This window comes from Embiotoca jacksoni, unplaced genomic scaffold (assembly GCF_022577435.1).
Source record: "Embiotoca jacksoni isolate LCO1_2020_lvr unplaced genomic scaffold, fEmbJac1.0.p SCAF_17, whole genome shotgun sequence".
NCBI lineage: Eukaryota > Metazoa > Chordata > Actinopteri > Embiotocidae > Embiotoca > Embiotoca jacksoni.
Genome location: NW_027185307.1, coordinates 1,538,495 through 1,558,512, shown reverse-complemented (window position 1 = coordinate 1,558,512; position 20,018 = coordinate 1,538,495). Strand labels below are relative to the sequence as shown.

The following is a 20,018-nucleotide window of genomic DNA, read 5'->3' as shown; positions in this document are numbered from 1 at the left end:
TGTGTGTGGTGTGGTGTGTGTGTGTGTGTGTGTGTGTGTGTGTGTGTGTGTGTGTGTGGTGTGTGTGTGTGTGTGTGTCTGTGTGTGTGTATGTAAGTGTGTGTGTGTGTGTGTGTGTGTGTGTGTGTGTGTGTGTGTGTGTGGTGTGTGTGTGGTGTGGTGTGTGTGTGTGTGTGTGTGTGTGTGTGTGTGTGTGTGGTGTGGTGTGTGTGTGTGTGTGTGTGTGTGTGTGTGGTGTGTGTGTGTGTGTGTGTGTGTGTGTGTTACTTGTCTGTGTGTGTGTGTGTTGTGTGTGTGTGTGTGTGTGTGTTGTGTGTGTGTGTGTGTGTGTGTGTGTGTGGTGTGTGTGTGTGTGTGTGTGTGTGTGTGTGTGTGTGGTGTGTGTGTGTGTGTGTGTGTGTGTGTGTGTGTTTACAGTAGCACTACACTCTGATGTAGCAGTCAGCTGACGTTAGCTTGTTTACATGCTGAAGCTACTAGTTAGCTTTGTGTTGTTAAAAACATATTTATGTGAACATCTCAGGTTTTATCAGTTGATGTTTGTCCTGATATTTATGTGTCACAGATACATGTTCTCATTCGTGGTTAACTTAAGTAAACCTGTTTGACTTATTTTACAGAATAGATGTTTTCTTTCATGACTTTTCACGTTGAAAAGATTCATTTCTGAAGTGTTGACATTAACAAACAGTCATTTCAGCTCTGGTCACTTTCACAGTGGAAATCACTGCAGCTCCTTCAGATGCAGTCTGTTGTTTTATCATTTGTATTTCTACACTTTTTAAAATGTTGTCATCGCTGGACCTTCATGATGTTCAGACTTTACCTTGAATAGTAGAACTTAAAATAGAACTTACTGATAGAACTTTGAAGTTTGGCTGTCTGAAGAAAATATACTTTCTTGATTGTTGTTGTTCTGGTTTGAACCCTCATGGTTGAAATGAACTTATTGTAAGTCGCTTTGGATAAAAGAGTCAGATAAATGAAATGTAATAATGTAATGTGATGTAATGGTGATGAAGACACTTCAGTAGTGATTTAGGGAGTTGTAATTCCTCATGATCACTACTCAGCAGTGGACCGGTTAAGAACTTATAATTGTACAAATAAAATGTTGCATCACTTGATAAAAATGACCATTATTACCTTTTCCATTGTTAGCGCTTTATATTTTAGACTGTGGTCAGTTGTGGTGCAACTTTCCGGCCACAAGTTGTCTTCATCATCGTTACTGAAAGCTGGAAAAGGCACAACAATCAAATTACAAATCTGACAAGCCTGAATTCTAGTTTTAATTAGGTTTATTCTTAAAACAAATGAGTATCATTATGCTCATTCATGAATGGACTGATCACACCCCCTCATCTGGGTGCTCTCTCCACAGGTCAGACAGCACCACAGAGGAAGAAGAAAACATCCCGTCTTCCTGCACAAATCACAGTTTAAGTTCAATTTAAATACAGTAATTGACACATTCATACCTGTGAATTATTACTCTGCAACCAACTTTGTGTTTTATTCCTGTGAACAATATAGTTTGACAAAATGTCTTCAATGTTATTGAAACTATAATTCTGTTTATTCTGTAATTGCTTCATCTGTTTTCTCCTGTTTTAAATCGGTCAAAAAGGTGTTCTGATTTCATACTATAGTAAAGTCTTGCATTTGTTTTTACGTTTATACACTTAGGAACCAATCACTTTAAAAATCACACTTTATTTAAAAATAAGTAATAAAGTTACATACATATTTTAAAATATAAATATTGGAAAATATGAAAATATAAACCTATTCACAGTATTAAACAGGATTCAAACTGTTTCCAGTATTCAAGAGCATCGTCCCAGAAACTACGTAAATCCAAGTGTTGACTCTGAGTAGTAACAAGGTGCACTGTAAAAAGTGGTGTTTACTGAGGCTCCTCCTCCTGCTCCGTCCTCCCCGGTCCGGTCCGATACACCGCGTCCACGCGTCCGTCCTCCTGCTCCGTCCTCCTCGGTCCGGTCCGGTCCGATACACCTCGCCCACGCGTCCGTCCTCCTGCTCCGTCCTCCTCGGTCCGGTCCGGTCCGATACACCTCGCCCACGCGTCCGTCCTCCTGCTCCGTCCTCCTCGGTCCGGTCCGGTCCGATACACCTCGCCCACGCGTCCGTCCTCCTGCTCCGTCCTCCCCGGTCCGGTCCGATACACCGCGTCCACGCGTCCGTCCTCCTGCTCCGTCCTCCTCGGTCCGGTCCGGTCCGATACACCTCGCCCACGCGTCCGTCCTCCTGCTCCGTCCTCCTCGGTCCGGTCCGGTCCGATACACCTCGCCCACGCGTCCGTCCTCCTGCTCCTCGGAGAAGCAGCTGTTGGCACAAATCATTCGTCTGAGTTGCAAAACTCGATCAAAATATAAAACATTCTACAAAGTGACCATAGTAATAAGCTGCTCCTTTCCTGTTTGGTCATCTGTTATTGCAATAATGTGGAAGCAAACTTTATATTATGTCACGAACTTACTGAAACACTGACATGACTTTATCACAAAGTTTGAGGACTAGTTGTGAAATAAAACACTAAAGAACTGAGGAACGTGTCTCGAGGAGTTTAGTTCATGTTTCTTCCCAGTGTGGCTTCCATGTTGTTTACCTGGCCTCTTCAGTTGCTGTGGTTACCAGCTGTACATGCATGTCGGCCAACTCTGCAGGAAGGTGTTGTCTTTTAAAAAAATGACCTGAAACTGTAACAAAAGTATTCAGAGATTTTGAGAATAGACCTCTTACTTCTTGGTATCCGTGGTCCTGTAGCTGCATGGTTCTAGTTCTGTAGCTGCATGGTTCTGGTTCTGTAGCTGCATGGTTCTGGTCCTGTAGCTGCATGGTTCTAGTTCTGTAGCTGCATGGGTCTGGTCCTGTAACTGCATGGGTCTGGTCCTGGAGCTGCATGGTTCTGGTCCTGCAACTGCATGGTTCTGGTCCTGTAGCTGCATGGTTCTGGTCCTGTAGCTGCATGGGTCCTGTAGCTGCATGATTCTGGTCCTCTAGCTGCATGGTTCCTATAGCTACATGGTTCTGGTCCTGTAACTACATGGTTCTGGTCCTGTAGCTGCATGGGTCCTGTAGCTGCATGATTCTGGTCCTCTAGCTGCATGGTTCCTATAGCTACATGGTTCTGGTCCTGCAACTGCATGGTTCTGGTCCTGTAGCTGCATGGGTCCTGTAGCTGCATGATTCTGGTCCTCTAGCTGCATGGTTCCTATAGGTACATGGTTCTGGTCCTGCAACTGCATGGTTCTGGTCCTGTAGCTGCATGGGTCCTGTAGCTGCATGATTCTGGTCCTCTAGCTGCATGGTTCCTATAGCTACATGGTTCTGGTCCTGTAACTACATGGTTCTGGACCTGTAGCTCAATGGTTCTGGTTTTGTAGCTGCATGGTTCTGGTTCTGTAGCTGCATTGCTCTGGGCCTGTAGCTGCATGGTTCTGGTCCTGCAACTGCATGGTTCTGGTCCTGTAACTGCATAGTTCTGGTCCTGTAGCTGCATGGTTCTGGTCTCGTAGCTGCATGGTTCTGGTTCTGTAGCTGCATGGTTCTGGTCCTGCAACTGCATGGTTCTGGTCCTGTAGCTGCATGGGTCTTGTAGCTGCATGGTTCTGGTCCTCTAGCTGCATGGTTCCTATAGCTACATGATTCTGGTCCTGTAACTACATGGTTCTGGACCTGTAGCTCAATGGTTCTGGTTTTGTAGCTGCATGGTTCTGGTTCTGTAGCTGCATTGCTCTGGGCCTGTAGCTGCATGGTTCTGGTCCTGCAACTGCATGGTTCTGGTCCTGTAACTGCATGGTTCTGGTCCTGTAGCTGCATGGGTCCTGTAGCTGCATGGTTCTGGTTCTGTAGCGACATGGTTCTGGTTCTGTAGCTGCATGGTTCTGGTTCTGGTCCTGTAGCTGCATGGTTCTGGTCCTGTTGCTGCATGGTTCTGGTTCTGTAGCTGCATGGTTCTGGTTCTGTAGCTGCATTGCTCTGGGCCTGTAGCTGCATGGTTCTGGTCCTGCAACTGCATGGTTCTGGTCCTGTAACTGCATAGTTCTGGTCCTGTAGCTGCATGGTTCTGGTCTTGTAGCTGCATGGTTCTGGTTCTGTAGCTGCATGGTTCTGGTCCTGCAACTGCATGGTTCTGGTCCTGTAGCTGCATGGGTCCTGTAGCTGCATGGTTCTGGTCCTCTAGCTGCATGGTTCCTATAGCTACATGGTTCTGGTCCTGTAACTACATGGTTCTGGACCTGTAGCTCAATGGTTCTGATTTTGTAGCTGCATGGTTCTGGTTCTGTAGCTGCATTGCTCTGGGCCTGTAGCTACATGGTTCTGGTCCTGCAACTGCATGGTTCTGGTCCTGTAGCTGCATGGTTCTGGTCCTGTAGCTGCATGGTTCCTGTAGCTGCATGGTTCTGGTTCTGTAGCGACATGGTTCTGGTTCTGTAGCTGCATGGTTCTGGTTCTGGTCCTGTAGCTGCATGGTTCTGGTCCTGTAGCTGCATGGTTCTGGTTCTATTTGAAGGACTATTATTATGTTACATGAGATAACTTGTGTTGTGATTTGGTTCTCTATATAAGTTAACATGATCCATTATTCTGGATCACCTTTGAGACTCAAACCTTCTCTCGTCCACAGCTGGACGTCATTCAGAACTTTCTTTGTCTTAATGGTCCAAAAGTCTCATTTTTTAGAAACATGTTTTACGTGAAATTAATTGAACGTTGAGATCATTGAGTGCAGCAGCGGATCAGCTGATGTCCTTTCTGAAGGTCTTTCAGGCTTCTGTTAGATGTTGGACCTGCAGTGAGGAAGATTATTCTGCGTTTCTTGATCATTTTGAATTACATCAAATGTCTGGAACAGCTGAATTTAAATCCAGATGTGAGTTCTGGTCCATAAACTGTCCTCAGCGCCGTGTGTGTGTTTTAGTGTTTAGTGTATGAAGTGATGCAGAGCTCCTGTTGTTCCAGGTTTCACCACTGGAGGGCGCAGCCTGTACATGCAGTTGAGGGCAGGATGGACGGAGGGTTCTAATCATAGTCTGTATGAGCTTCATCAACGTGGAACATCTCACTGACCTCTTGAACACAGTTCAGAAGGATGAACTCTTTACAACTAACATTTATGTTCTCCATCGCAGGACTACAGTGGATTTATTTTGTTTTTGTGAAGAACAGAAATACGACTTTTCTTTTTGTTCCTATTTTAACGGCCTCTTGCTTCTCCCTTTCATCACTGTGCCTGAGGACCCCCGACCTCACATGGGAGGGAGGAAGGTTTGATATCTGGGCTGATAGAGTTAGAAACCTTGTTGTGAATGTTAAAATTGTATGTTCTCTGTTTGAACTATTGTTTTTTAAATGATACCTCATGTTTGAGCACCACTCCTGATGTTCTCATGTTGTGATAAAGTCGGTAGGGTTTTGAAAGTATTGTAACGCTGCCTTCACCTTGTTCATGCGGTCTGGTTCAGTTTCAGAGGCAAGACAATATTTACCACACAGACAGATCGCTGACTTCACTGGGAAATAGCAATTTAATTAAAACCGCATTTAACATGATCACAAAAAAGTGCAGAAGTCGACTTCAGGTAGGAGCAGGTGGTCACGTGTGATCCTGAAACACACACACACACACACACACACACACACACACACACACACACACACACACACACACACACACACACACCCTGGGAGCAACACTGCACACAGTACCAGCTGCACATCAGTGGTGTTTCTATGTTTCAACACGTACTGCTGTGGACAGGTATGCTACAGGTGTAGCATACCTGTAGCTTTCAAAATAAAAGCATCCTGCCGGTTCATCAGTGGGAGGATTCAACCCAGATGAACATACAAGTTCACAGTATCAGTCTGACTGGACGACATGCTGTGACAGTTTGAAAGGTTGAAATGTGATTGTAGACCTTTGATTACTTTCACTGTTCACAGTTAGCACTGTTTAACAGACATTTAGTGACTCCTAATTTTTGTTCACATTGGTTTGATAAATTATGTACAACACCGTTTCCTAAAAAGTTGGAACACTGTAAAATCTAAATTAAAACTGAATGCCATAATTTGGAGATCACATAAACCCATATTTAATTGAAAATAGACCAAAGACAACATATCAAATGTTGAAAGATGGGGAGAGGTTCACCACTCTGAAAGACTGTTGGGAAAATATTCCAACAATCTAAGAATAATGTTCCTCAACGTAAAACTCCAAAGAATTAGTGGATTTCATCGTCTACGGTTCATAATATCATTAAAAGATTCAGAGAATCTGGAGAAATCTCTGAACACAAGGGACAAGGCTGGAAACCAATATTGGATGGTGGTGATCTTCGGGCCCTCAGGCAGCACTGCATTAAAAACACACTATTCTGGAGTGGAAATCACTGCATGGGCTCAGGAACACACTGTGATGGTACAGGATGCATTAGTGCACATGGCATGGGTAGCTTGAACATCTGGAAGGAAGCATTAATGCTGAATGATATATTCAGGTTTTGGAGCAACATATGCTGCCATCCAGACAACGTCTCTTTCAGGGAAGGTCTTGTTTATTTCAGCAGAACAACGTCCAACCACATTCTGCACGTATTCCAACAGCATGTATTCATGACCATTGGACAGAATCCCATTCATTAAATTTGAACAAATACATGCATGTTAGCATGTTGATGTTTGCATTTAGCACTTAAACCTACTTAAAGCACCGATGTGAAACCTCACAGGGCTGCTGGCTCGGCATACAGACCAGATTCATATCGCTAGAGAGGTGCAGGGATTTAAACATACGTGTAACTTTTCAGAGATCCATTGTGATAATTATGGCCAAACCTGTTGGTCCTGCTGGGATTTAAATTCTCCACAAAGCTTTATCCTTGTAGTTGTATTTACATTTTCCTGCCTTTTATGAGATCACATGGAAGTCAAAAATATTTTGGTAAATTGGATAAAAACGTGTTTTAAACTGACATATTTATGAATCTATGAACCAGTAAAATGACAGAAAGAAGCCATGAGGAGAGATCCACGTTCATCAATGGTTATAATGTCTGTTTAAGTTACTGCTATTCTCTTTAGGCCCCTTATAGGCTGTTTGTTTCCATATGCATGTACAGACAACCATCAATGGATTACTTAGCAGTATTTCTAGATTTATGTACATTTGCTGCTCTTTATTTTGTGTTTTGTAGCTGAATCCTTATCTGTTACAGATCCTATCTTACAATTTTGTGGAATAATCAGTTAAAAACCAGAGTCCATAGAGAATATTTGATCCCCCGCTACCCTGTGATGTTAACTCCATCTGAAAGGAGCTTTAATTTCAAAGCGCACCTCGGTTTAACTTCACAATTTGTATTGCGAATTATAAATGTATTCTTAAATTCGGTGTCACAGGAGATTAACGTCTGTCTAAATCCATCCATCTTGAAATCAGCGGCTGTTGTAACTAAATCTAAATGTAAAAGACTTCCTGCTCCTGGATGTGAGCTGGTGTCTCCGGTGTACGGGGGGAACACAGTGCAGCAGCGCTGCCTCTCCGCAGCCTTCGGACGCGCTGCCTCCCTGCCTCATACTATTATTTTCATTCATGAACACGGTCCTGTAGGAACTGCTGTCACATCTGAGGGTTACGAGAAAGACATTGCATGAATTCCTTATGAACTGGGAGATGGCAGATAAGCAGAGGCTGCTTGAAGCCGGCTACTTTGAAGGTTTGTCCTCTGACACTTGGCCTTTTAATAACAGCTGCTAATTCACAAGATGATGATGAAACCATAATTTGTGTGCTACACTTGACTCGCCTGCAGAAATCAGAGCCATACTTTTTTTTGCTATATTTGTGATAACCCACTTATTATTATAATTTGTTTTAAATCCCTGTCTGGTTCATTGGTTTTTCCTGGATTCTGTGTAGGAAATCTCTGTGTGGTCATTTGAGTGGATGAAGAGAGAGATTGACATACATTTCATATTGGAGCGTGTGCCTGTTAGCGGATGCATTTGTGCATGCCTAGATTTGTTGTGTATTAGCTTTTTCTGGGTCGCACTTCTGCCTGAGGCATGATGGCGTAATGAAACACAATGCAAGCATTTCTCATATCTCATCCACAACTTGCCTATTTTTAGATCCGCAGTCAGTTCGAAGAACGTCGTCTTACATGTCAGTTTATTTTGAGTGGTTTCATGTCACATTGAGATTGAAGGCAGATTTCATTCAACAGTAAAACACATTTCTCTTCTGTACATTATGTCGCCTTATGACTCTTTGAAAGGGCCACTTAATTGTTAATGTTGGATGAATTATTCTCTCATACCAGTTCCTACCTAGAATATATATATTGTTTCAGTATTGTATTGAGTACCAGGACAATACTTGTGTTTCTGTCACCATTAAATTTGCCATGGCGGCTGACTCAGAGCCCAGAGTCACACACCCCACTTCTGTTTCATTTTTTTAAGAATAAATACAATTTTCAACAATTTAACTGATTTTAAATATTTACTGCAGTATTCTGAAAGTAAAAATATCATGCAGTGGGCTGTGCATCATCCTTTTTTCTTGCCCTGGTGGGGCCAGTAATCGCTCAGAGACTTGCAGCTCTGAAGTGATAACTGGAGGAAGATGAAGGGAGCAGGGAGAGAGGACAGAGAGTAAAAAAAGAGAAGACAAAAAGTTCACCGAGTTCAGGATTATGATTTTCTTGTTGCTAGCTGTACAGGATGAAGTCAGGTGCATACTGTGAAGTTCTGTTGCTATGGCATGCATTGTTGTTTTGCATTGCCTATAGTTTCATGGTGGAAAAACAACAAGCAAGGCTGGATAACCAAACCGGGCTAATTGATCAGCTGTCTTTGGGCTCCAAAGGTCCAGGATCACTCCACATTTGTTGGTCCTACAGAATCTGATTAAAAACAAATATACATTGTAGAAAATCATCACATCACATCATAGAAGTTGGCCTGCAAGGCAGAACCAACAATTATTTTCAGTGTCAATGTGCATGACAGTCTTTAAAAGTTATTTAACATATTTAAATTGCCCACATTTAGTAACCCAATGACAAAGTGAAAACAGGTTTTTGAAAATGCTGTTAATTCATTTAGAATTAAGAAGTAAAATCCTTGATTTTCAGAAGCAGGGCTGGACTGGTAATCTGGTGGGTCACCAACAACCAGCCCATAAATTAGAGATGACGGCCTGTCTCTTGCTTGGCCCCCCTCCCCCTTCTGCTCCCCCTCCCACTCTGTTTCTCATGTTAGATGCTTTGGTCGAGAGAGGGAAGGAAAACTCAGCATTAATAAACTGTTCTCTGTGATCTGATCATAACTGGCCAGCTCTCTCACACATGACATTATTATGTGACCCATCTGTGATCAGATTCCCCACTCTGTATACAAATGATCACATATACATCACGAAAAAAATGTACAAGTAAATAATCCATAAACACGTACAGAAATGGGAGGAGTTGAAACAGCAGTACAGAGTCACTGAAGCGTTTCAATACGTCGACTATTAAACATTCAAGACTCATTTCATGTTCGTAAATTTCTGAACACCAGATGAACCGTGCTTTGTGTTCGGAGTGAAATGTTCATTTACAACACCTGCACACAGCCCGCTCTTTAAAATGACAAGAAAGATATGAAAATACAATAAAAATACAGGTGTGTTTATCCAAGGATATTAGGTCTGACAGCAATATTATTTCTGTTTTAGCCACTATTTAAAGATGCTGTAAAGTAGAAATGAAAATGAGTTTTAAGTTCATCACACCACAGAAGTATGGGTTGTTAACTACCCATCCAAATATGAATGAAAAAAAACAGACAAGTTTGTTAAATTAGGGTTTGAAATAGTGAGAAAATCATCAGTCTTCTCTGCTCTGAGACTGGGGGGGGGGGGGCGTGTCCTGAAGGAGCTGAAGCTCCGCCCCCTCGCTGGAAGGTGTTCAGTGTCCTGTAAGACAGTCCTGTGGCTGCAGTTCTTTTCCCCACTAAGCGGTCCGTCTGACATTCAACCTCTCGGTGACTTTATGCATGATGTCCCACTGGTCCTCTGTCTCTCTGGTGGACGGAGCAGCCTGCTTTGGGAAAACAGAATAGAATCAGAATTCATTTGTCCAATGACTGAAACATACAGATGCAATCAAATCCAGCTTGTCCCCCTGATCTGTAACACAGGAGTCAAACTGGACACCAGAGACAGAAGACAGTGAGTCTCCAACTACTTCTAACGACCTGCATTACAATAGTGGAGATAATAAGAGAGGAGGAGTTGATTTAGTTCTGTAACGACTGCAACATGAACAACGTTGCATTACATCACACGTCAATTCATTACATCACATGTCAATTCATTATATCACATGTCAATTCATTACATCACATGTTAATTCATTATATCACATGTCAATTCATTACATCACATGTTAATTCATTACATCACATCAATTCATTACATCACATGTCAATTCATTACATCACATGTTAATTCATTACATCACATCAATTCATTACATCACATGTCAATTCATTACATCACATGCTAATTCATTACATCACCAATTCATTACATCACATGTTAATTCATTACATCACATCAATTCATTACATCACATGTCAATTCATTACATCACGTCAATTCATTATATCACATGTTAATTCATTATATCACATGTCAATTCATTACATCACATGTCAATTCATTACATCACATGTTAATTCATTATATCACATGTCAATTCATTACATCACATGTCAATTCATTACATCACATGTTAATTCATTACATCACATGTCAATTCATTATATCACATGTTAATTCATTATATCACATGTCAATTCATTACATCACATGTCAATTCATTACATCACATGTTAATTCATTATATCACATGCTAATTCATTACATCACATCAATTCATTATATCACATGTTAATTCATTATATCACGTCAATTCATTACATCACATGTCAATGCATTACATCACATGTTAATTCATTACATCACATCAATTCATTACATCACATGTTAATTCATTACATCACATCAATTCATTACATCACATGTTAATTCATTATATCACATCAATTCATTACATCACATGTCAATTCAAACTTTGAACCTGCTCAGGTCGAGCTGACAGTCTTTCTCTTTCACTGATGTCCCTCCACCTCCTCCCTCCATCTCCTCCTTCACCTCCACCTCCTCCACCTCCACCTGCTCTCTGCAGCCTCCTGCACATGTAGTCGGGCTCGTTTATCCGGACCGGTACCGGTACATGTAACCGAGAGGTTCGCTGAATGTAACGTTACACCGGAGTACAAAAACAACAACGCGCATTATGGGCTATCGGTGGGCGGGACGTAGTATCGTCAGGTTTCCAATCAGATCAGTCAGATCTACTGCTGGCTCTTCCAACGGGTGACCTCACTGATGGTTGATGACCTCACTGATGGTTGATGACCTCATTGATGGTTGCTGCTTGCTTCCAACACATATACATCCAAAATGGACTCTTCTTTTGCTACCTAATGTATCCCACCTCTTGGCAGGCGCCACGGTAACAAGATAATCAATGTTCTTCACTTCCTCTGTCAGTGGTTTTAATGTTACGGCTGATCGGTTTATAAAGCTGAACTGTACGAAAGACAGATGATTTTTTAATAAGTATGAAGCAGCAGAGATTTCATTCAATTTGAAATTTTACAAGTCAAAGTTGATTCTCAAGTAGTTGATGTTGTCAACCTCACTGATGACATCACTTTTTTAAAATGAATGTTGTATTTTAGGGTCATATATATATATAAAAACAGATTGAAAGTTAGAGGACAATATAGCGTGTACGACTTCATTTCACCGAAGGCTCCTCCTAGTTTTCTTTTCTAGTTTCCATCATCTGTAATTTCTGACCCACATTGAACCCACAACTGTGAAATATCCCAAAACTGTGAAATATCCCTCAACTTCAGGTTCCTTCACCCACCACAGCGCCGAGCCCGACACCGTCTAACCCTCTAGAATAATTCAATAATTCAAGCCTGAACCGAGATGATTGGATGGAGCCTGACAGGGTTGAGATTTAAAAAAAAACAACTCTCCTGGACTCCTGTTGAGGAAATAAAACTTCAGCAGGGCGGGAAGTCTTCGGGTTCTACAAAACACACCTGTTCAAACAACGTGAGACAAAAAATAGACTGAGGCTGCCAGAGTTCAGTGCAATGTGAGATTTAATGTCTAAAAAGACACAGAAAAGAAGTCTGGGAGCTGTTCAATGGAAAAACACCTCATTCAAAGTCTCATTTGCCTAAACTGGCCCTCCTTCATGCCCACCACGTTTATTTGATTCATAATTTTTGAGAATTCCTCACCGTCATTAATTGATGATGATCTTGTACCTTGAGCGTCCACACGTGATCTGACGTACATAGAGCGTCCACATGTGATCACATCACCCAGGAAAGTCTTTCATGAATTTCCTCAGATTTGGCACAAACATTCACTTTGACTAAAAGGACAATCTGATAAGATTTTGGTGATCAAAGATCAAAGGTCACTGAGTTTTTCACTGTGAATGAGATATCTCAGGAACGCCTTGCCACTTAGAGGTCAAAGGTAACTGTGACTTCACAAAACACCTTTGTTAACATAACTGTAATTCATACATCAATACAATATTCACTCAAATATCTAGGATAAAATATATATTTTTTTCTGTCCACTATTCAGCACCATAACTGAGAAGTAGAAAGAGAGATTGTGACCATATTTCACATTTATGATTTATGATACTGTATTGGTGACATCATCCCGGTGTGTCCATCTCGAAATTGTGGTGTTTTTTTTATAGATCTGTTGTGCTGTCAGGATTGAAGTTTTATGTGAAACATCCACGTCTTATAATTTATATCTTTATTTCAGACATGTAAACTACAACATAAGTGGTCAGCGGAGGCGTGCAACCATCAGGCAGTAATTCTAGTTAGTGGTCAGCGCTTCTGGCAGCCTGATAGCAGCTGAAGGTTGCCTTAGTGTTTTTAAAATTCTCTCTGGGAACATCCAGTAATCCAGAACCACTTGACCTCAGACCTGCAGATCTGTTCGGTACCTTGGACCTAAATCTAGAATTTTGAAGTTTAATCTCAGAAACTGGAAGTCAGTGCAGGAGTTACAGTATATGCTCTCATATTGTACTCCTGTGTATAACCCCGCAGCAGCGTTTTGGATCAGCTGGATTTGTCTGATTGCTGCTTTAAATGTTTCTCTAAGTCCTCTTTTGTGAAAAAGTCTTATAATTGATTTGATTGCAATTTAGTTTGAATCCAGGATACTGCGAAGGATTTCCACTTGATCTGTACTTAGTAACAGTTTAAGGTGGCAGAGACTTTGAGTCTTTTTTCATTGGTCCTAAAGAAAACAACTTAAGTTTAAGTGAAGAAAATTCTGGAGCCTCCAGCTACTGATCGAGTCAATTACAAAGCAAAAAAAAAGAAAAACAGTAGTTGACTGACTGAGTTGAGGTTGTACCACAGTTTATCTAATAAATAACCATTCAACTGTCAGATGAGGGAAGATTAACCCGAAGGATACATTTAAATCTACAAAAATATTAAATAAGAAGGTTATACAAGAATCCTTAAAATATAATGTCGGTAGTTCGAATAGATTAAACAGAGTAAAATACACTTATGTAAAACAAGTGCAGGTTTGGAGATTTAAAATCAAGCTTCAGAAATGTGTAAATGGAATAAGTGAATTGATTTTAAGGTGATGCTGTATTTCGTTTCAGGAGTCACCTGTGCCAAAGTTAAAAGTAGACTTTCCCAGTTGAGTCGTAACACGTGGAACATGTTAAAGCTACACTGGTCCAACAAATAACGGCCACGCAAAACACTGATGTCTTTGGTTGATTTTTATTGGCGCTCTCTCTCTCTTTTGTCACGGCCGACCCCTTGTACACCTTAAACACAGAGAAAACTACCATTAAAAACATAAATGTTTTAGCTCTTTTTGGAGTCTCGAGCAAATGTCTGTCACGAAACAGGCTCACACATGATCATATCAGCAATGTCGTAACACTACAAACTTCAATCAAGCAATATTACACTCTCGTGTAATGTGCATTAGGTGAGCGCCTCGGTCCTGATCACATCACTATTGTACCAATAATGACGTTAAAGCACACACCGAGTGTAAAATTGCGATTATACAACAAGTCACCAACTAAATGTAATCAAAATGTTTTCATATTGTGGGACAATTCACTCTCAAAATATTACACTTTTTGCAATTACCGTTTCCATGGCAACACATGGGTTATGACTAACAACTGGAGAACAATCAGTCACGTCAGTAGACTCTTATGTAACGTACATAATGTTTACTACTCCAAGAAGTAGTCTGACCCTTAGCAACCACCTAGCAACAGAGAGGATTTCTAGTCTCCAACTGAATAAATACAGAACATAGAAACACTAAACTGATCAGCTAGCTCAGTCTGGTTGGAACAAAGATATCTGATGAACAAAGATATCTGATGAACTAAGATATCCATAGACTTGTGTTTTTAACATTTTAGCACCATGTCGTGTGTTAAAATAAAACCGGTCCAGCTGGCCTCCGTTAGGATTTGAAGTGCGTGACTATCCGGGTGCTGTGAGCGACCAAAAAGGACCAAAAGAGACCTGATATTATATAAATTCAATTCTAATTCTATATTCCCATTGAGAAGGTGGAGTGATATTTCTAGTGATGAGCAGGGTGTGTTGTCATGGTGATTTGAGCACGTTTCAAATGTTCAGTTGACCGATCAGATCTCTGGGGCGAAGAGAGAAGTTAGGTGTGTGGAGGAGTGGTTCCCCACAGGAAGCCTGTTTAACCCTCTCAAACGCCCACTGGCACTGCTCCGTCCACTGGACCGGATCTGAGGCACCTTTCCAGGTCAGGTCGGTCAAGGGACTGGTCAGATCAGCATAGCTCGGGATGAACCGTCTATAATAACCCGCCAGCCCCAAAAAACGCCTCACCTCTTTTTTAGTCTTGGAGCAGGTTGCAATAGCAGCAGTCTTGTCCACATGAGTGCGCACCTGCCCGCCGACCAAGTGGTACCCCAGATACGGTACCTCCCTCCGTCCAACTGCACACTTCCCTGGGTTGGCGGTGAGCCCAGCCTGCCTCAGGGACTCCAGCACCGCACCCACCCGCTGCACATGCTCCGTGGGGCTGTGGATGATGACATCATCCAGGTAGGCGGCCGCATATGCAGCGTGCGGATGCAGCACCCGGTCCATGAGGCGTTGGAAAGTGGCCGGGGCACCGAACAACCCAAAGGGAAGTGTGGTAAATTGGTACAATCCAAACGGAGTAGAGAAGGCCGTTTTCTCCTTGGACTCTGGCAAGAGAGGAATCTGCCAGTAGCCCTTGGTTAAATCCAGTGTTGTGAAGAAGCGCGCAGTGCCCAGTCGTTCCAGGAGTTCGTTCCCGGGGGGCATTGGGTACGCATCAAATCGTGACACATCATTCACCCTGTGATAGTCCACACAGAACCGTATAGATCCATCCTTCTTGACAACAAGAACAATGCACCAGGCACTGTTGGACTCTTCTATTACCCACATCTCCAGCATAGCAGCCAATTCCCTCTGAACCACTTTCCTCTTGTGTTCAGGTAGCCTGTAGGGTCGCGACCACACCGTCACACCCGGAGACGTCTCAATGTGATGCACTATGAGGTTCGTGCGTCCTGGCAGGAGGGAGAACACATCAGAAAACTGCTTCTGCAACTGGGCAACGTCTGTTCTCTGAGTCCCGGAGAGATGGGCGTCGAAAGGGAGCGACGCAGGATTGGTGGACTTTGGAACCTCTGGCCCCAGCTCCTCTCTCAGATACCGAGGACACCAGAGAAACAGACTCCGCCTCTCTCCATGCTTTTAAGAGGTTGAGGTGGTAGAGCTGTGTAGCTCCGCCCCTGTCAGACCGCACCACCTCATAGTCGACATCCCCTACTCGCCGTGTGACCACAAAGGGCCCTTGCCACTTGGCGAGGAGTTTCGAGCTGGAAGAAGGAAGCAATACAAGTACCTTTTCTCCCGGTGTGAATTGCCTCAGCTTGGCCCCTCTGTTGTACAGCCGTTGTTGACGTTCCTGGGCCTGAAGCAAATTCTCCCGTGACATCTGACCCAGTGTGTGGAGTTTTGCTCGCAGGTCCAGGACGTATTGAATTTCGTTTTTTCCGGGGCTCGGACCTTCCTCCCAGTTTTCTTTAAGCAGGTCGAAGCCCCCTCGTGGTTTCCTGCCAAACAGCAGTTCAAAGGGAGAAAATCCCATCGAGGCCTGGGGGACCTCCCGCACTGCAAACAACAGAGGATCAAACCATTTATTCCAATTACGTTCATCTTCGTGAATTAACTCTCTGAGTTCTCTGTTCGTGACATGAACGAGGTGCCCTGGTCAGTCAGAATCTCTTTCGGGATTCCGACTCGGGAGATGACCTGAAACAGAGCCTGCGCGACACTCTTTGCAGAAATGCTGCGCAATGGAACTGCCTCGGGATATCGTGTTGCGTAATCCACCAGAACTAACACAAAGTGATATCCGCGTTCACTCCGGTGAAATGACCCGATGAGGTCCATGCAAATCCACTCAAATAGGACCTCCATCAATGGTAGAGGATGTAAAGGCGCCCTCGGAATGGCCGGCTGGTTTACCAGTTGAAACTCCGGGCAGGACGCACACCAACAGCGCACATCCCCCCGGATACCCGGCCAATAAAATCGGGTCATTATCCGGTCCAGTGTCACCGCTGAGCACAGCACACATACCGCATGACCCTGTCTGTCGTAAACACCCCCCCGCACACTGCCCCATTAATTTTTGAAACCCGGGCCAATCTGTTCCCAAGATTGGGGGATGCGTAAGGCGGGAGCTAACCGCAACCTTTACTCTATGTTTTTTCCCATGTATCTAATTTCCACTGACACAATGGGATAATCTTGAACATCCCCATGCACACACCTGATCTTCACCCACAATGCCTCCACCAATGCCCTGGGCCGAACCAGGCTCTGGTGAATCATGACGTCTTGACTGGCAGACCCTTCACAAACTATTCGATCGCCACCTTCTCCAGCAAGGGCTGCTCCCCCACCGAGTTCCTCGGTTGCAACTACCTGGTTGCGATATCCCTCAGCTGCTGGGCATGAGTGGAGGTCCGGTTCTCAGGCTCCAGCCTGGCCTCGCGGAACCTGTTGGTGCTCCTCCGGTGAGAGGCTCAACCGGTCCAAGATGGCATTTCTCACGTCGACGTAGACGTGTCTGGCTGCCGGTGGAAGCCCCAAAGCTGCCGTTTGTGCCTCCCCCGGAGAGGCAAGAGCCGGACCGCCCGCTCCGCCGCGGGCCAACCACACTCCCCCGCCACTGTCTCGTACATTTCGAGGAATGACTGTGGGTCATCCGCTGCAGTCATTTTATGCAGCACCACCGCCGCCAGCGTGGAAGAGGCCGGCAATGGCAGAGCTGCAGCAGACCGCGCCGCCAGCTGCTCGATGACCCGAGCTTGCCTCTCCGCTTGGGCCTGGAGCACCCACGAACTACCTGTTGGATTCAGCGTGATCCAACCGAATGGCCACAATCTCACCCAGCATCTGTCCCAAAGCAATGACCGGCTGTGCCGGGATGTGCTGTTGCTGTGGGTCTCCCTTCGTGCTGAGGTACCTTTGGGCGCCAGTGTAACACTTGTCTGTTACTCTTGTGGGTTCCCTCAGCATAGAGACACATAGAGAGTGTGCTCTCCTGCCGAGCCTCTGAAGCCACCCTGCTGCTCAGCGTCTCCGGGAGCGAGAGACGTCCGGTGTCCTGATAGTGGCTTTTATGGGGAGAGAGAGACAATCAGTGATTCCCTGCAGCTGATGAAGCCTCTTCATAGCACCGTTCTCTGAACCAACCCTCCAATCAGTCCCTCCTGCAGCTGAGCCAAACCATGCACCACTACCACAATCATTTAAACTTATGATATTTCAGTTACATTTTTATCAGTCTTTCCTGTTGAACATGTTATTTATTGCCCTTTTGATAATGACAAACAAAGAATACTTATGAATGTATACCTGAACAGTGGTGCGGTCTGATGAGGCCTGTCTGTGTGTACAAACATTTCAGAGAGGTAACGGGTCAGTTTTCCAATCAGAGCTTTATAGATGAAGAGACGGCAGTGAGCATCACGTCACGCTGAAGAGAGGACCGTATCGCACGGGAGGCAGCGATGGTATTGTAGTCATCACATGTAATACATCTTAAGAGGGAATGGTAGACAGCGTCCAGAGGTTTCAGTGTTGAGGTGTGTCTGTAAATCATAGACTGCCTCAACAAGCCTTTTCAAACATGAGAAACATGGTTTTATTTCTGCAGAGGTATCAATGTGAAATTTGAATGAGTTTTTCATCATTAAAAGGAGGTGACCATGTGATAACTACGTTGGGATAAACTCTCACCGTGTCACTGAGGCTTTGTTGTAGGTCGTGTTTTACTTTAGTGTAGGAGCATGTTAGCTTAGCATACAGTGAATTAGTGAGGCGTTTGGTAGAGGAAGGTAATATAGAGTCAGCTGACGCCTGTGGTGTTATTCTGCATGAATATGACACTTTGTGTGTGTTTTAAAACACGGGGGGATTTGATATATGAGAATTCACCGATGGGGTCTAATCAATGCATTTCCTCATCTACTTTAAGAGGCTGGTTGTGAATTGCTTTGTGAAATACCTGTTGGATGTCCCTTGACCAAAACAGCTATTTCATAAACATATTAAACATGATGTTGCATGTGTTTTTTGTGTTGTCTTTATGCACTTTCTGCTAACAAGAGTGCAAAGACTACTGCTGTGTTCCAGATGACGTTTCACACTTCTTTTTTGGGGCGCTTTGAGTGCATCATCCTGGTACTTGCAGTATATAGTGAGAGTTCGAACCACAGACTGGATATAAAAGAGTTCGTAGCTTCAGGTCTGTAAAATGGTTCTGATCCAGAAGTGTCTTCAGCTGCAATACCAGCGAGTGCCACTAGAGGTCGGCTCCAAAAAGCCTCCGGCTCCATAGACTCCCATTCAACTTCTCTCATCAAATCCAAAGTGAATAAAATGTGTCCATCAGTTATCTCGGTGTTGTTAGCTAAAGTCACTCCTTCTTAGTAGTTTTCTGGAGGTCCATCTGAAAATAATCCCTCATTCATTAGAAACACCTGGAACACATCATATGTCTCCCATTAGCAGGTATCTTCACTCTGAGCGACAACTTTCCTCCTCTTCACACTGAGGCGTCTTCAACACAATCTGTCAGACATCTGCAGGAACAACGAACGATGACGAGCAGAAACTGTTTCGGTGTTCATATAAACACCTGATGGTTGTTTTCAGACACACATCAGTGTGAACATGTGTTACACAGCTCAGAGATACCAGGATGACATGATGTTCTGTGCTCTCCTGTCAATTCAATGTGCACATTTATGTAATATGCAGGAATACTGAACTTCGCCAGCAGCACTGAAAACTACAAAGGGCATCAAACGACTGAAAAATAACATCTCGGAAATGTTTTTTTTCTGTCATCACTGCCTGCAAGCAATGATCTGCAACACGTTAGCTGCCAGGCGTCCCTGTCAGAGGATGCAACATCACTGTTGTGTTTATGGACTCACTTCTGTGATGAAATATGAACTGAATTTAGCAGAAGTGATGATGACATTAAATCCACCTCTCCTGTCTGCCCCTCTATTTCTGCTCCATCTCCTCTTCTTCATTCTGCTCTGCAGCTTGTTAAATATGGCAATGCATATGTCTTGATCCAGTTTACACACACACACACACACACACACACACACACACACACACACACCAAAACGTGGATCACGTGAAGCTAAGCCAAGCCTTCTTATCTCTTTCACGTTTACACACCCACGCACACCCGCGGTCTCTCCCTCTCT

At 43.6% G+C, this 20,018-nt stretch overlaps 1 protein-coding gene across 2 annotated transcripts in view; it reads left to right on the top strand.

Annotated features, from left to right (window-relative positions):
• Positions 1 to 20,018, top strand: part of LOC138199279 (phospholipid phosphatase-related protein type 5-like) — a 96,963-nt gene that overhangs the window by 4,094 nt on the left and 72,851 nt on the right. The gene's annotated exons all lie outside the window — the stretch shown is intronic.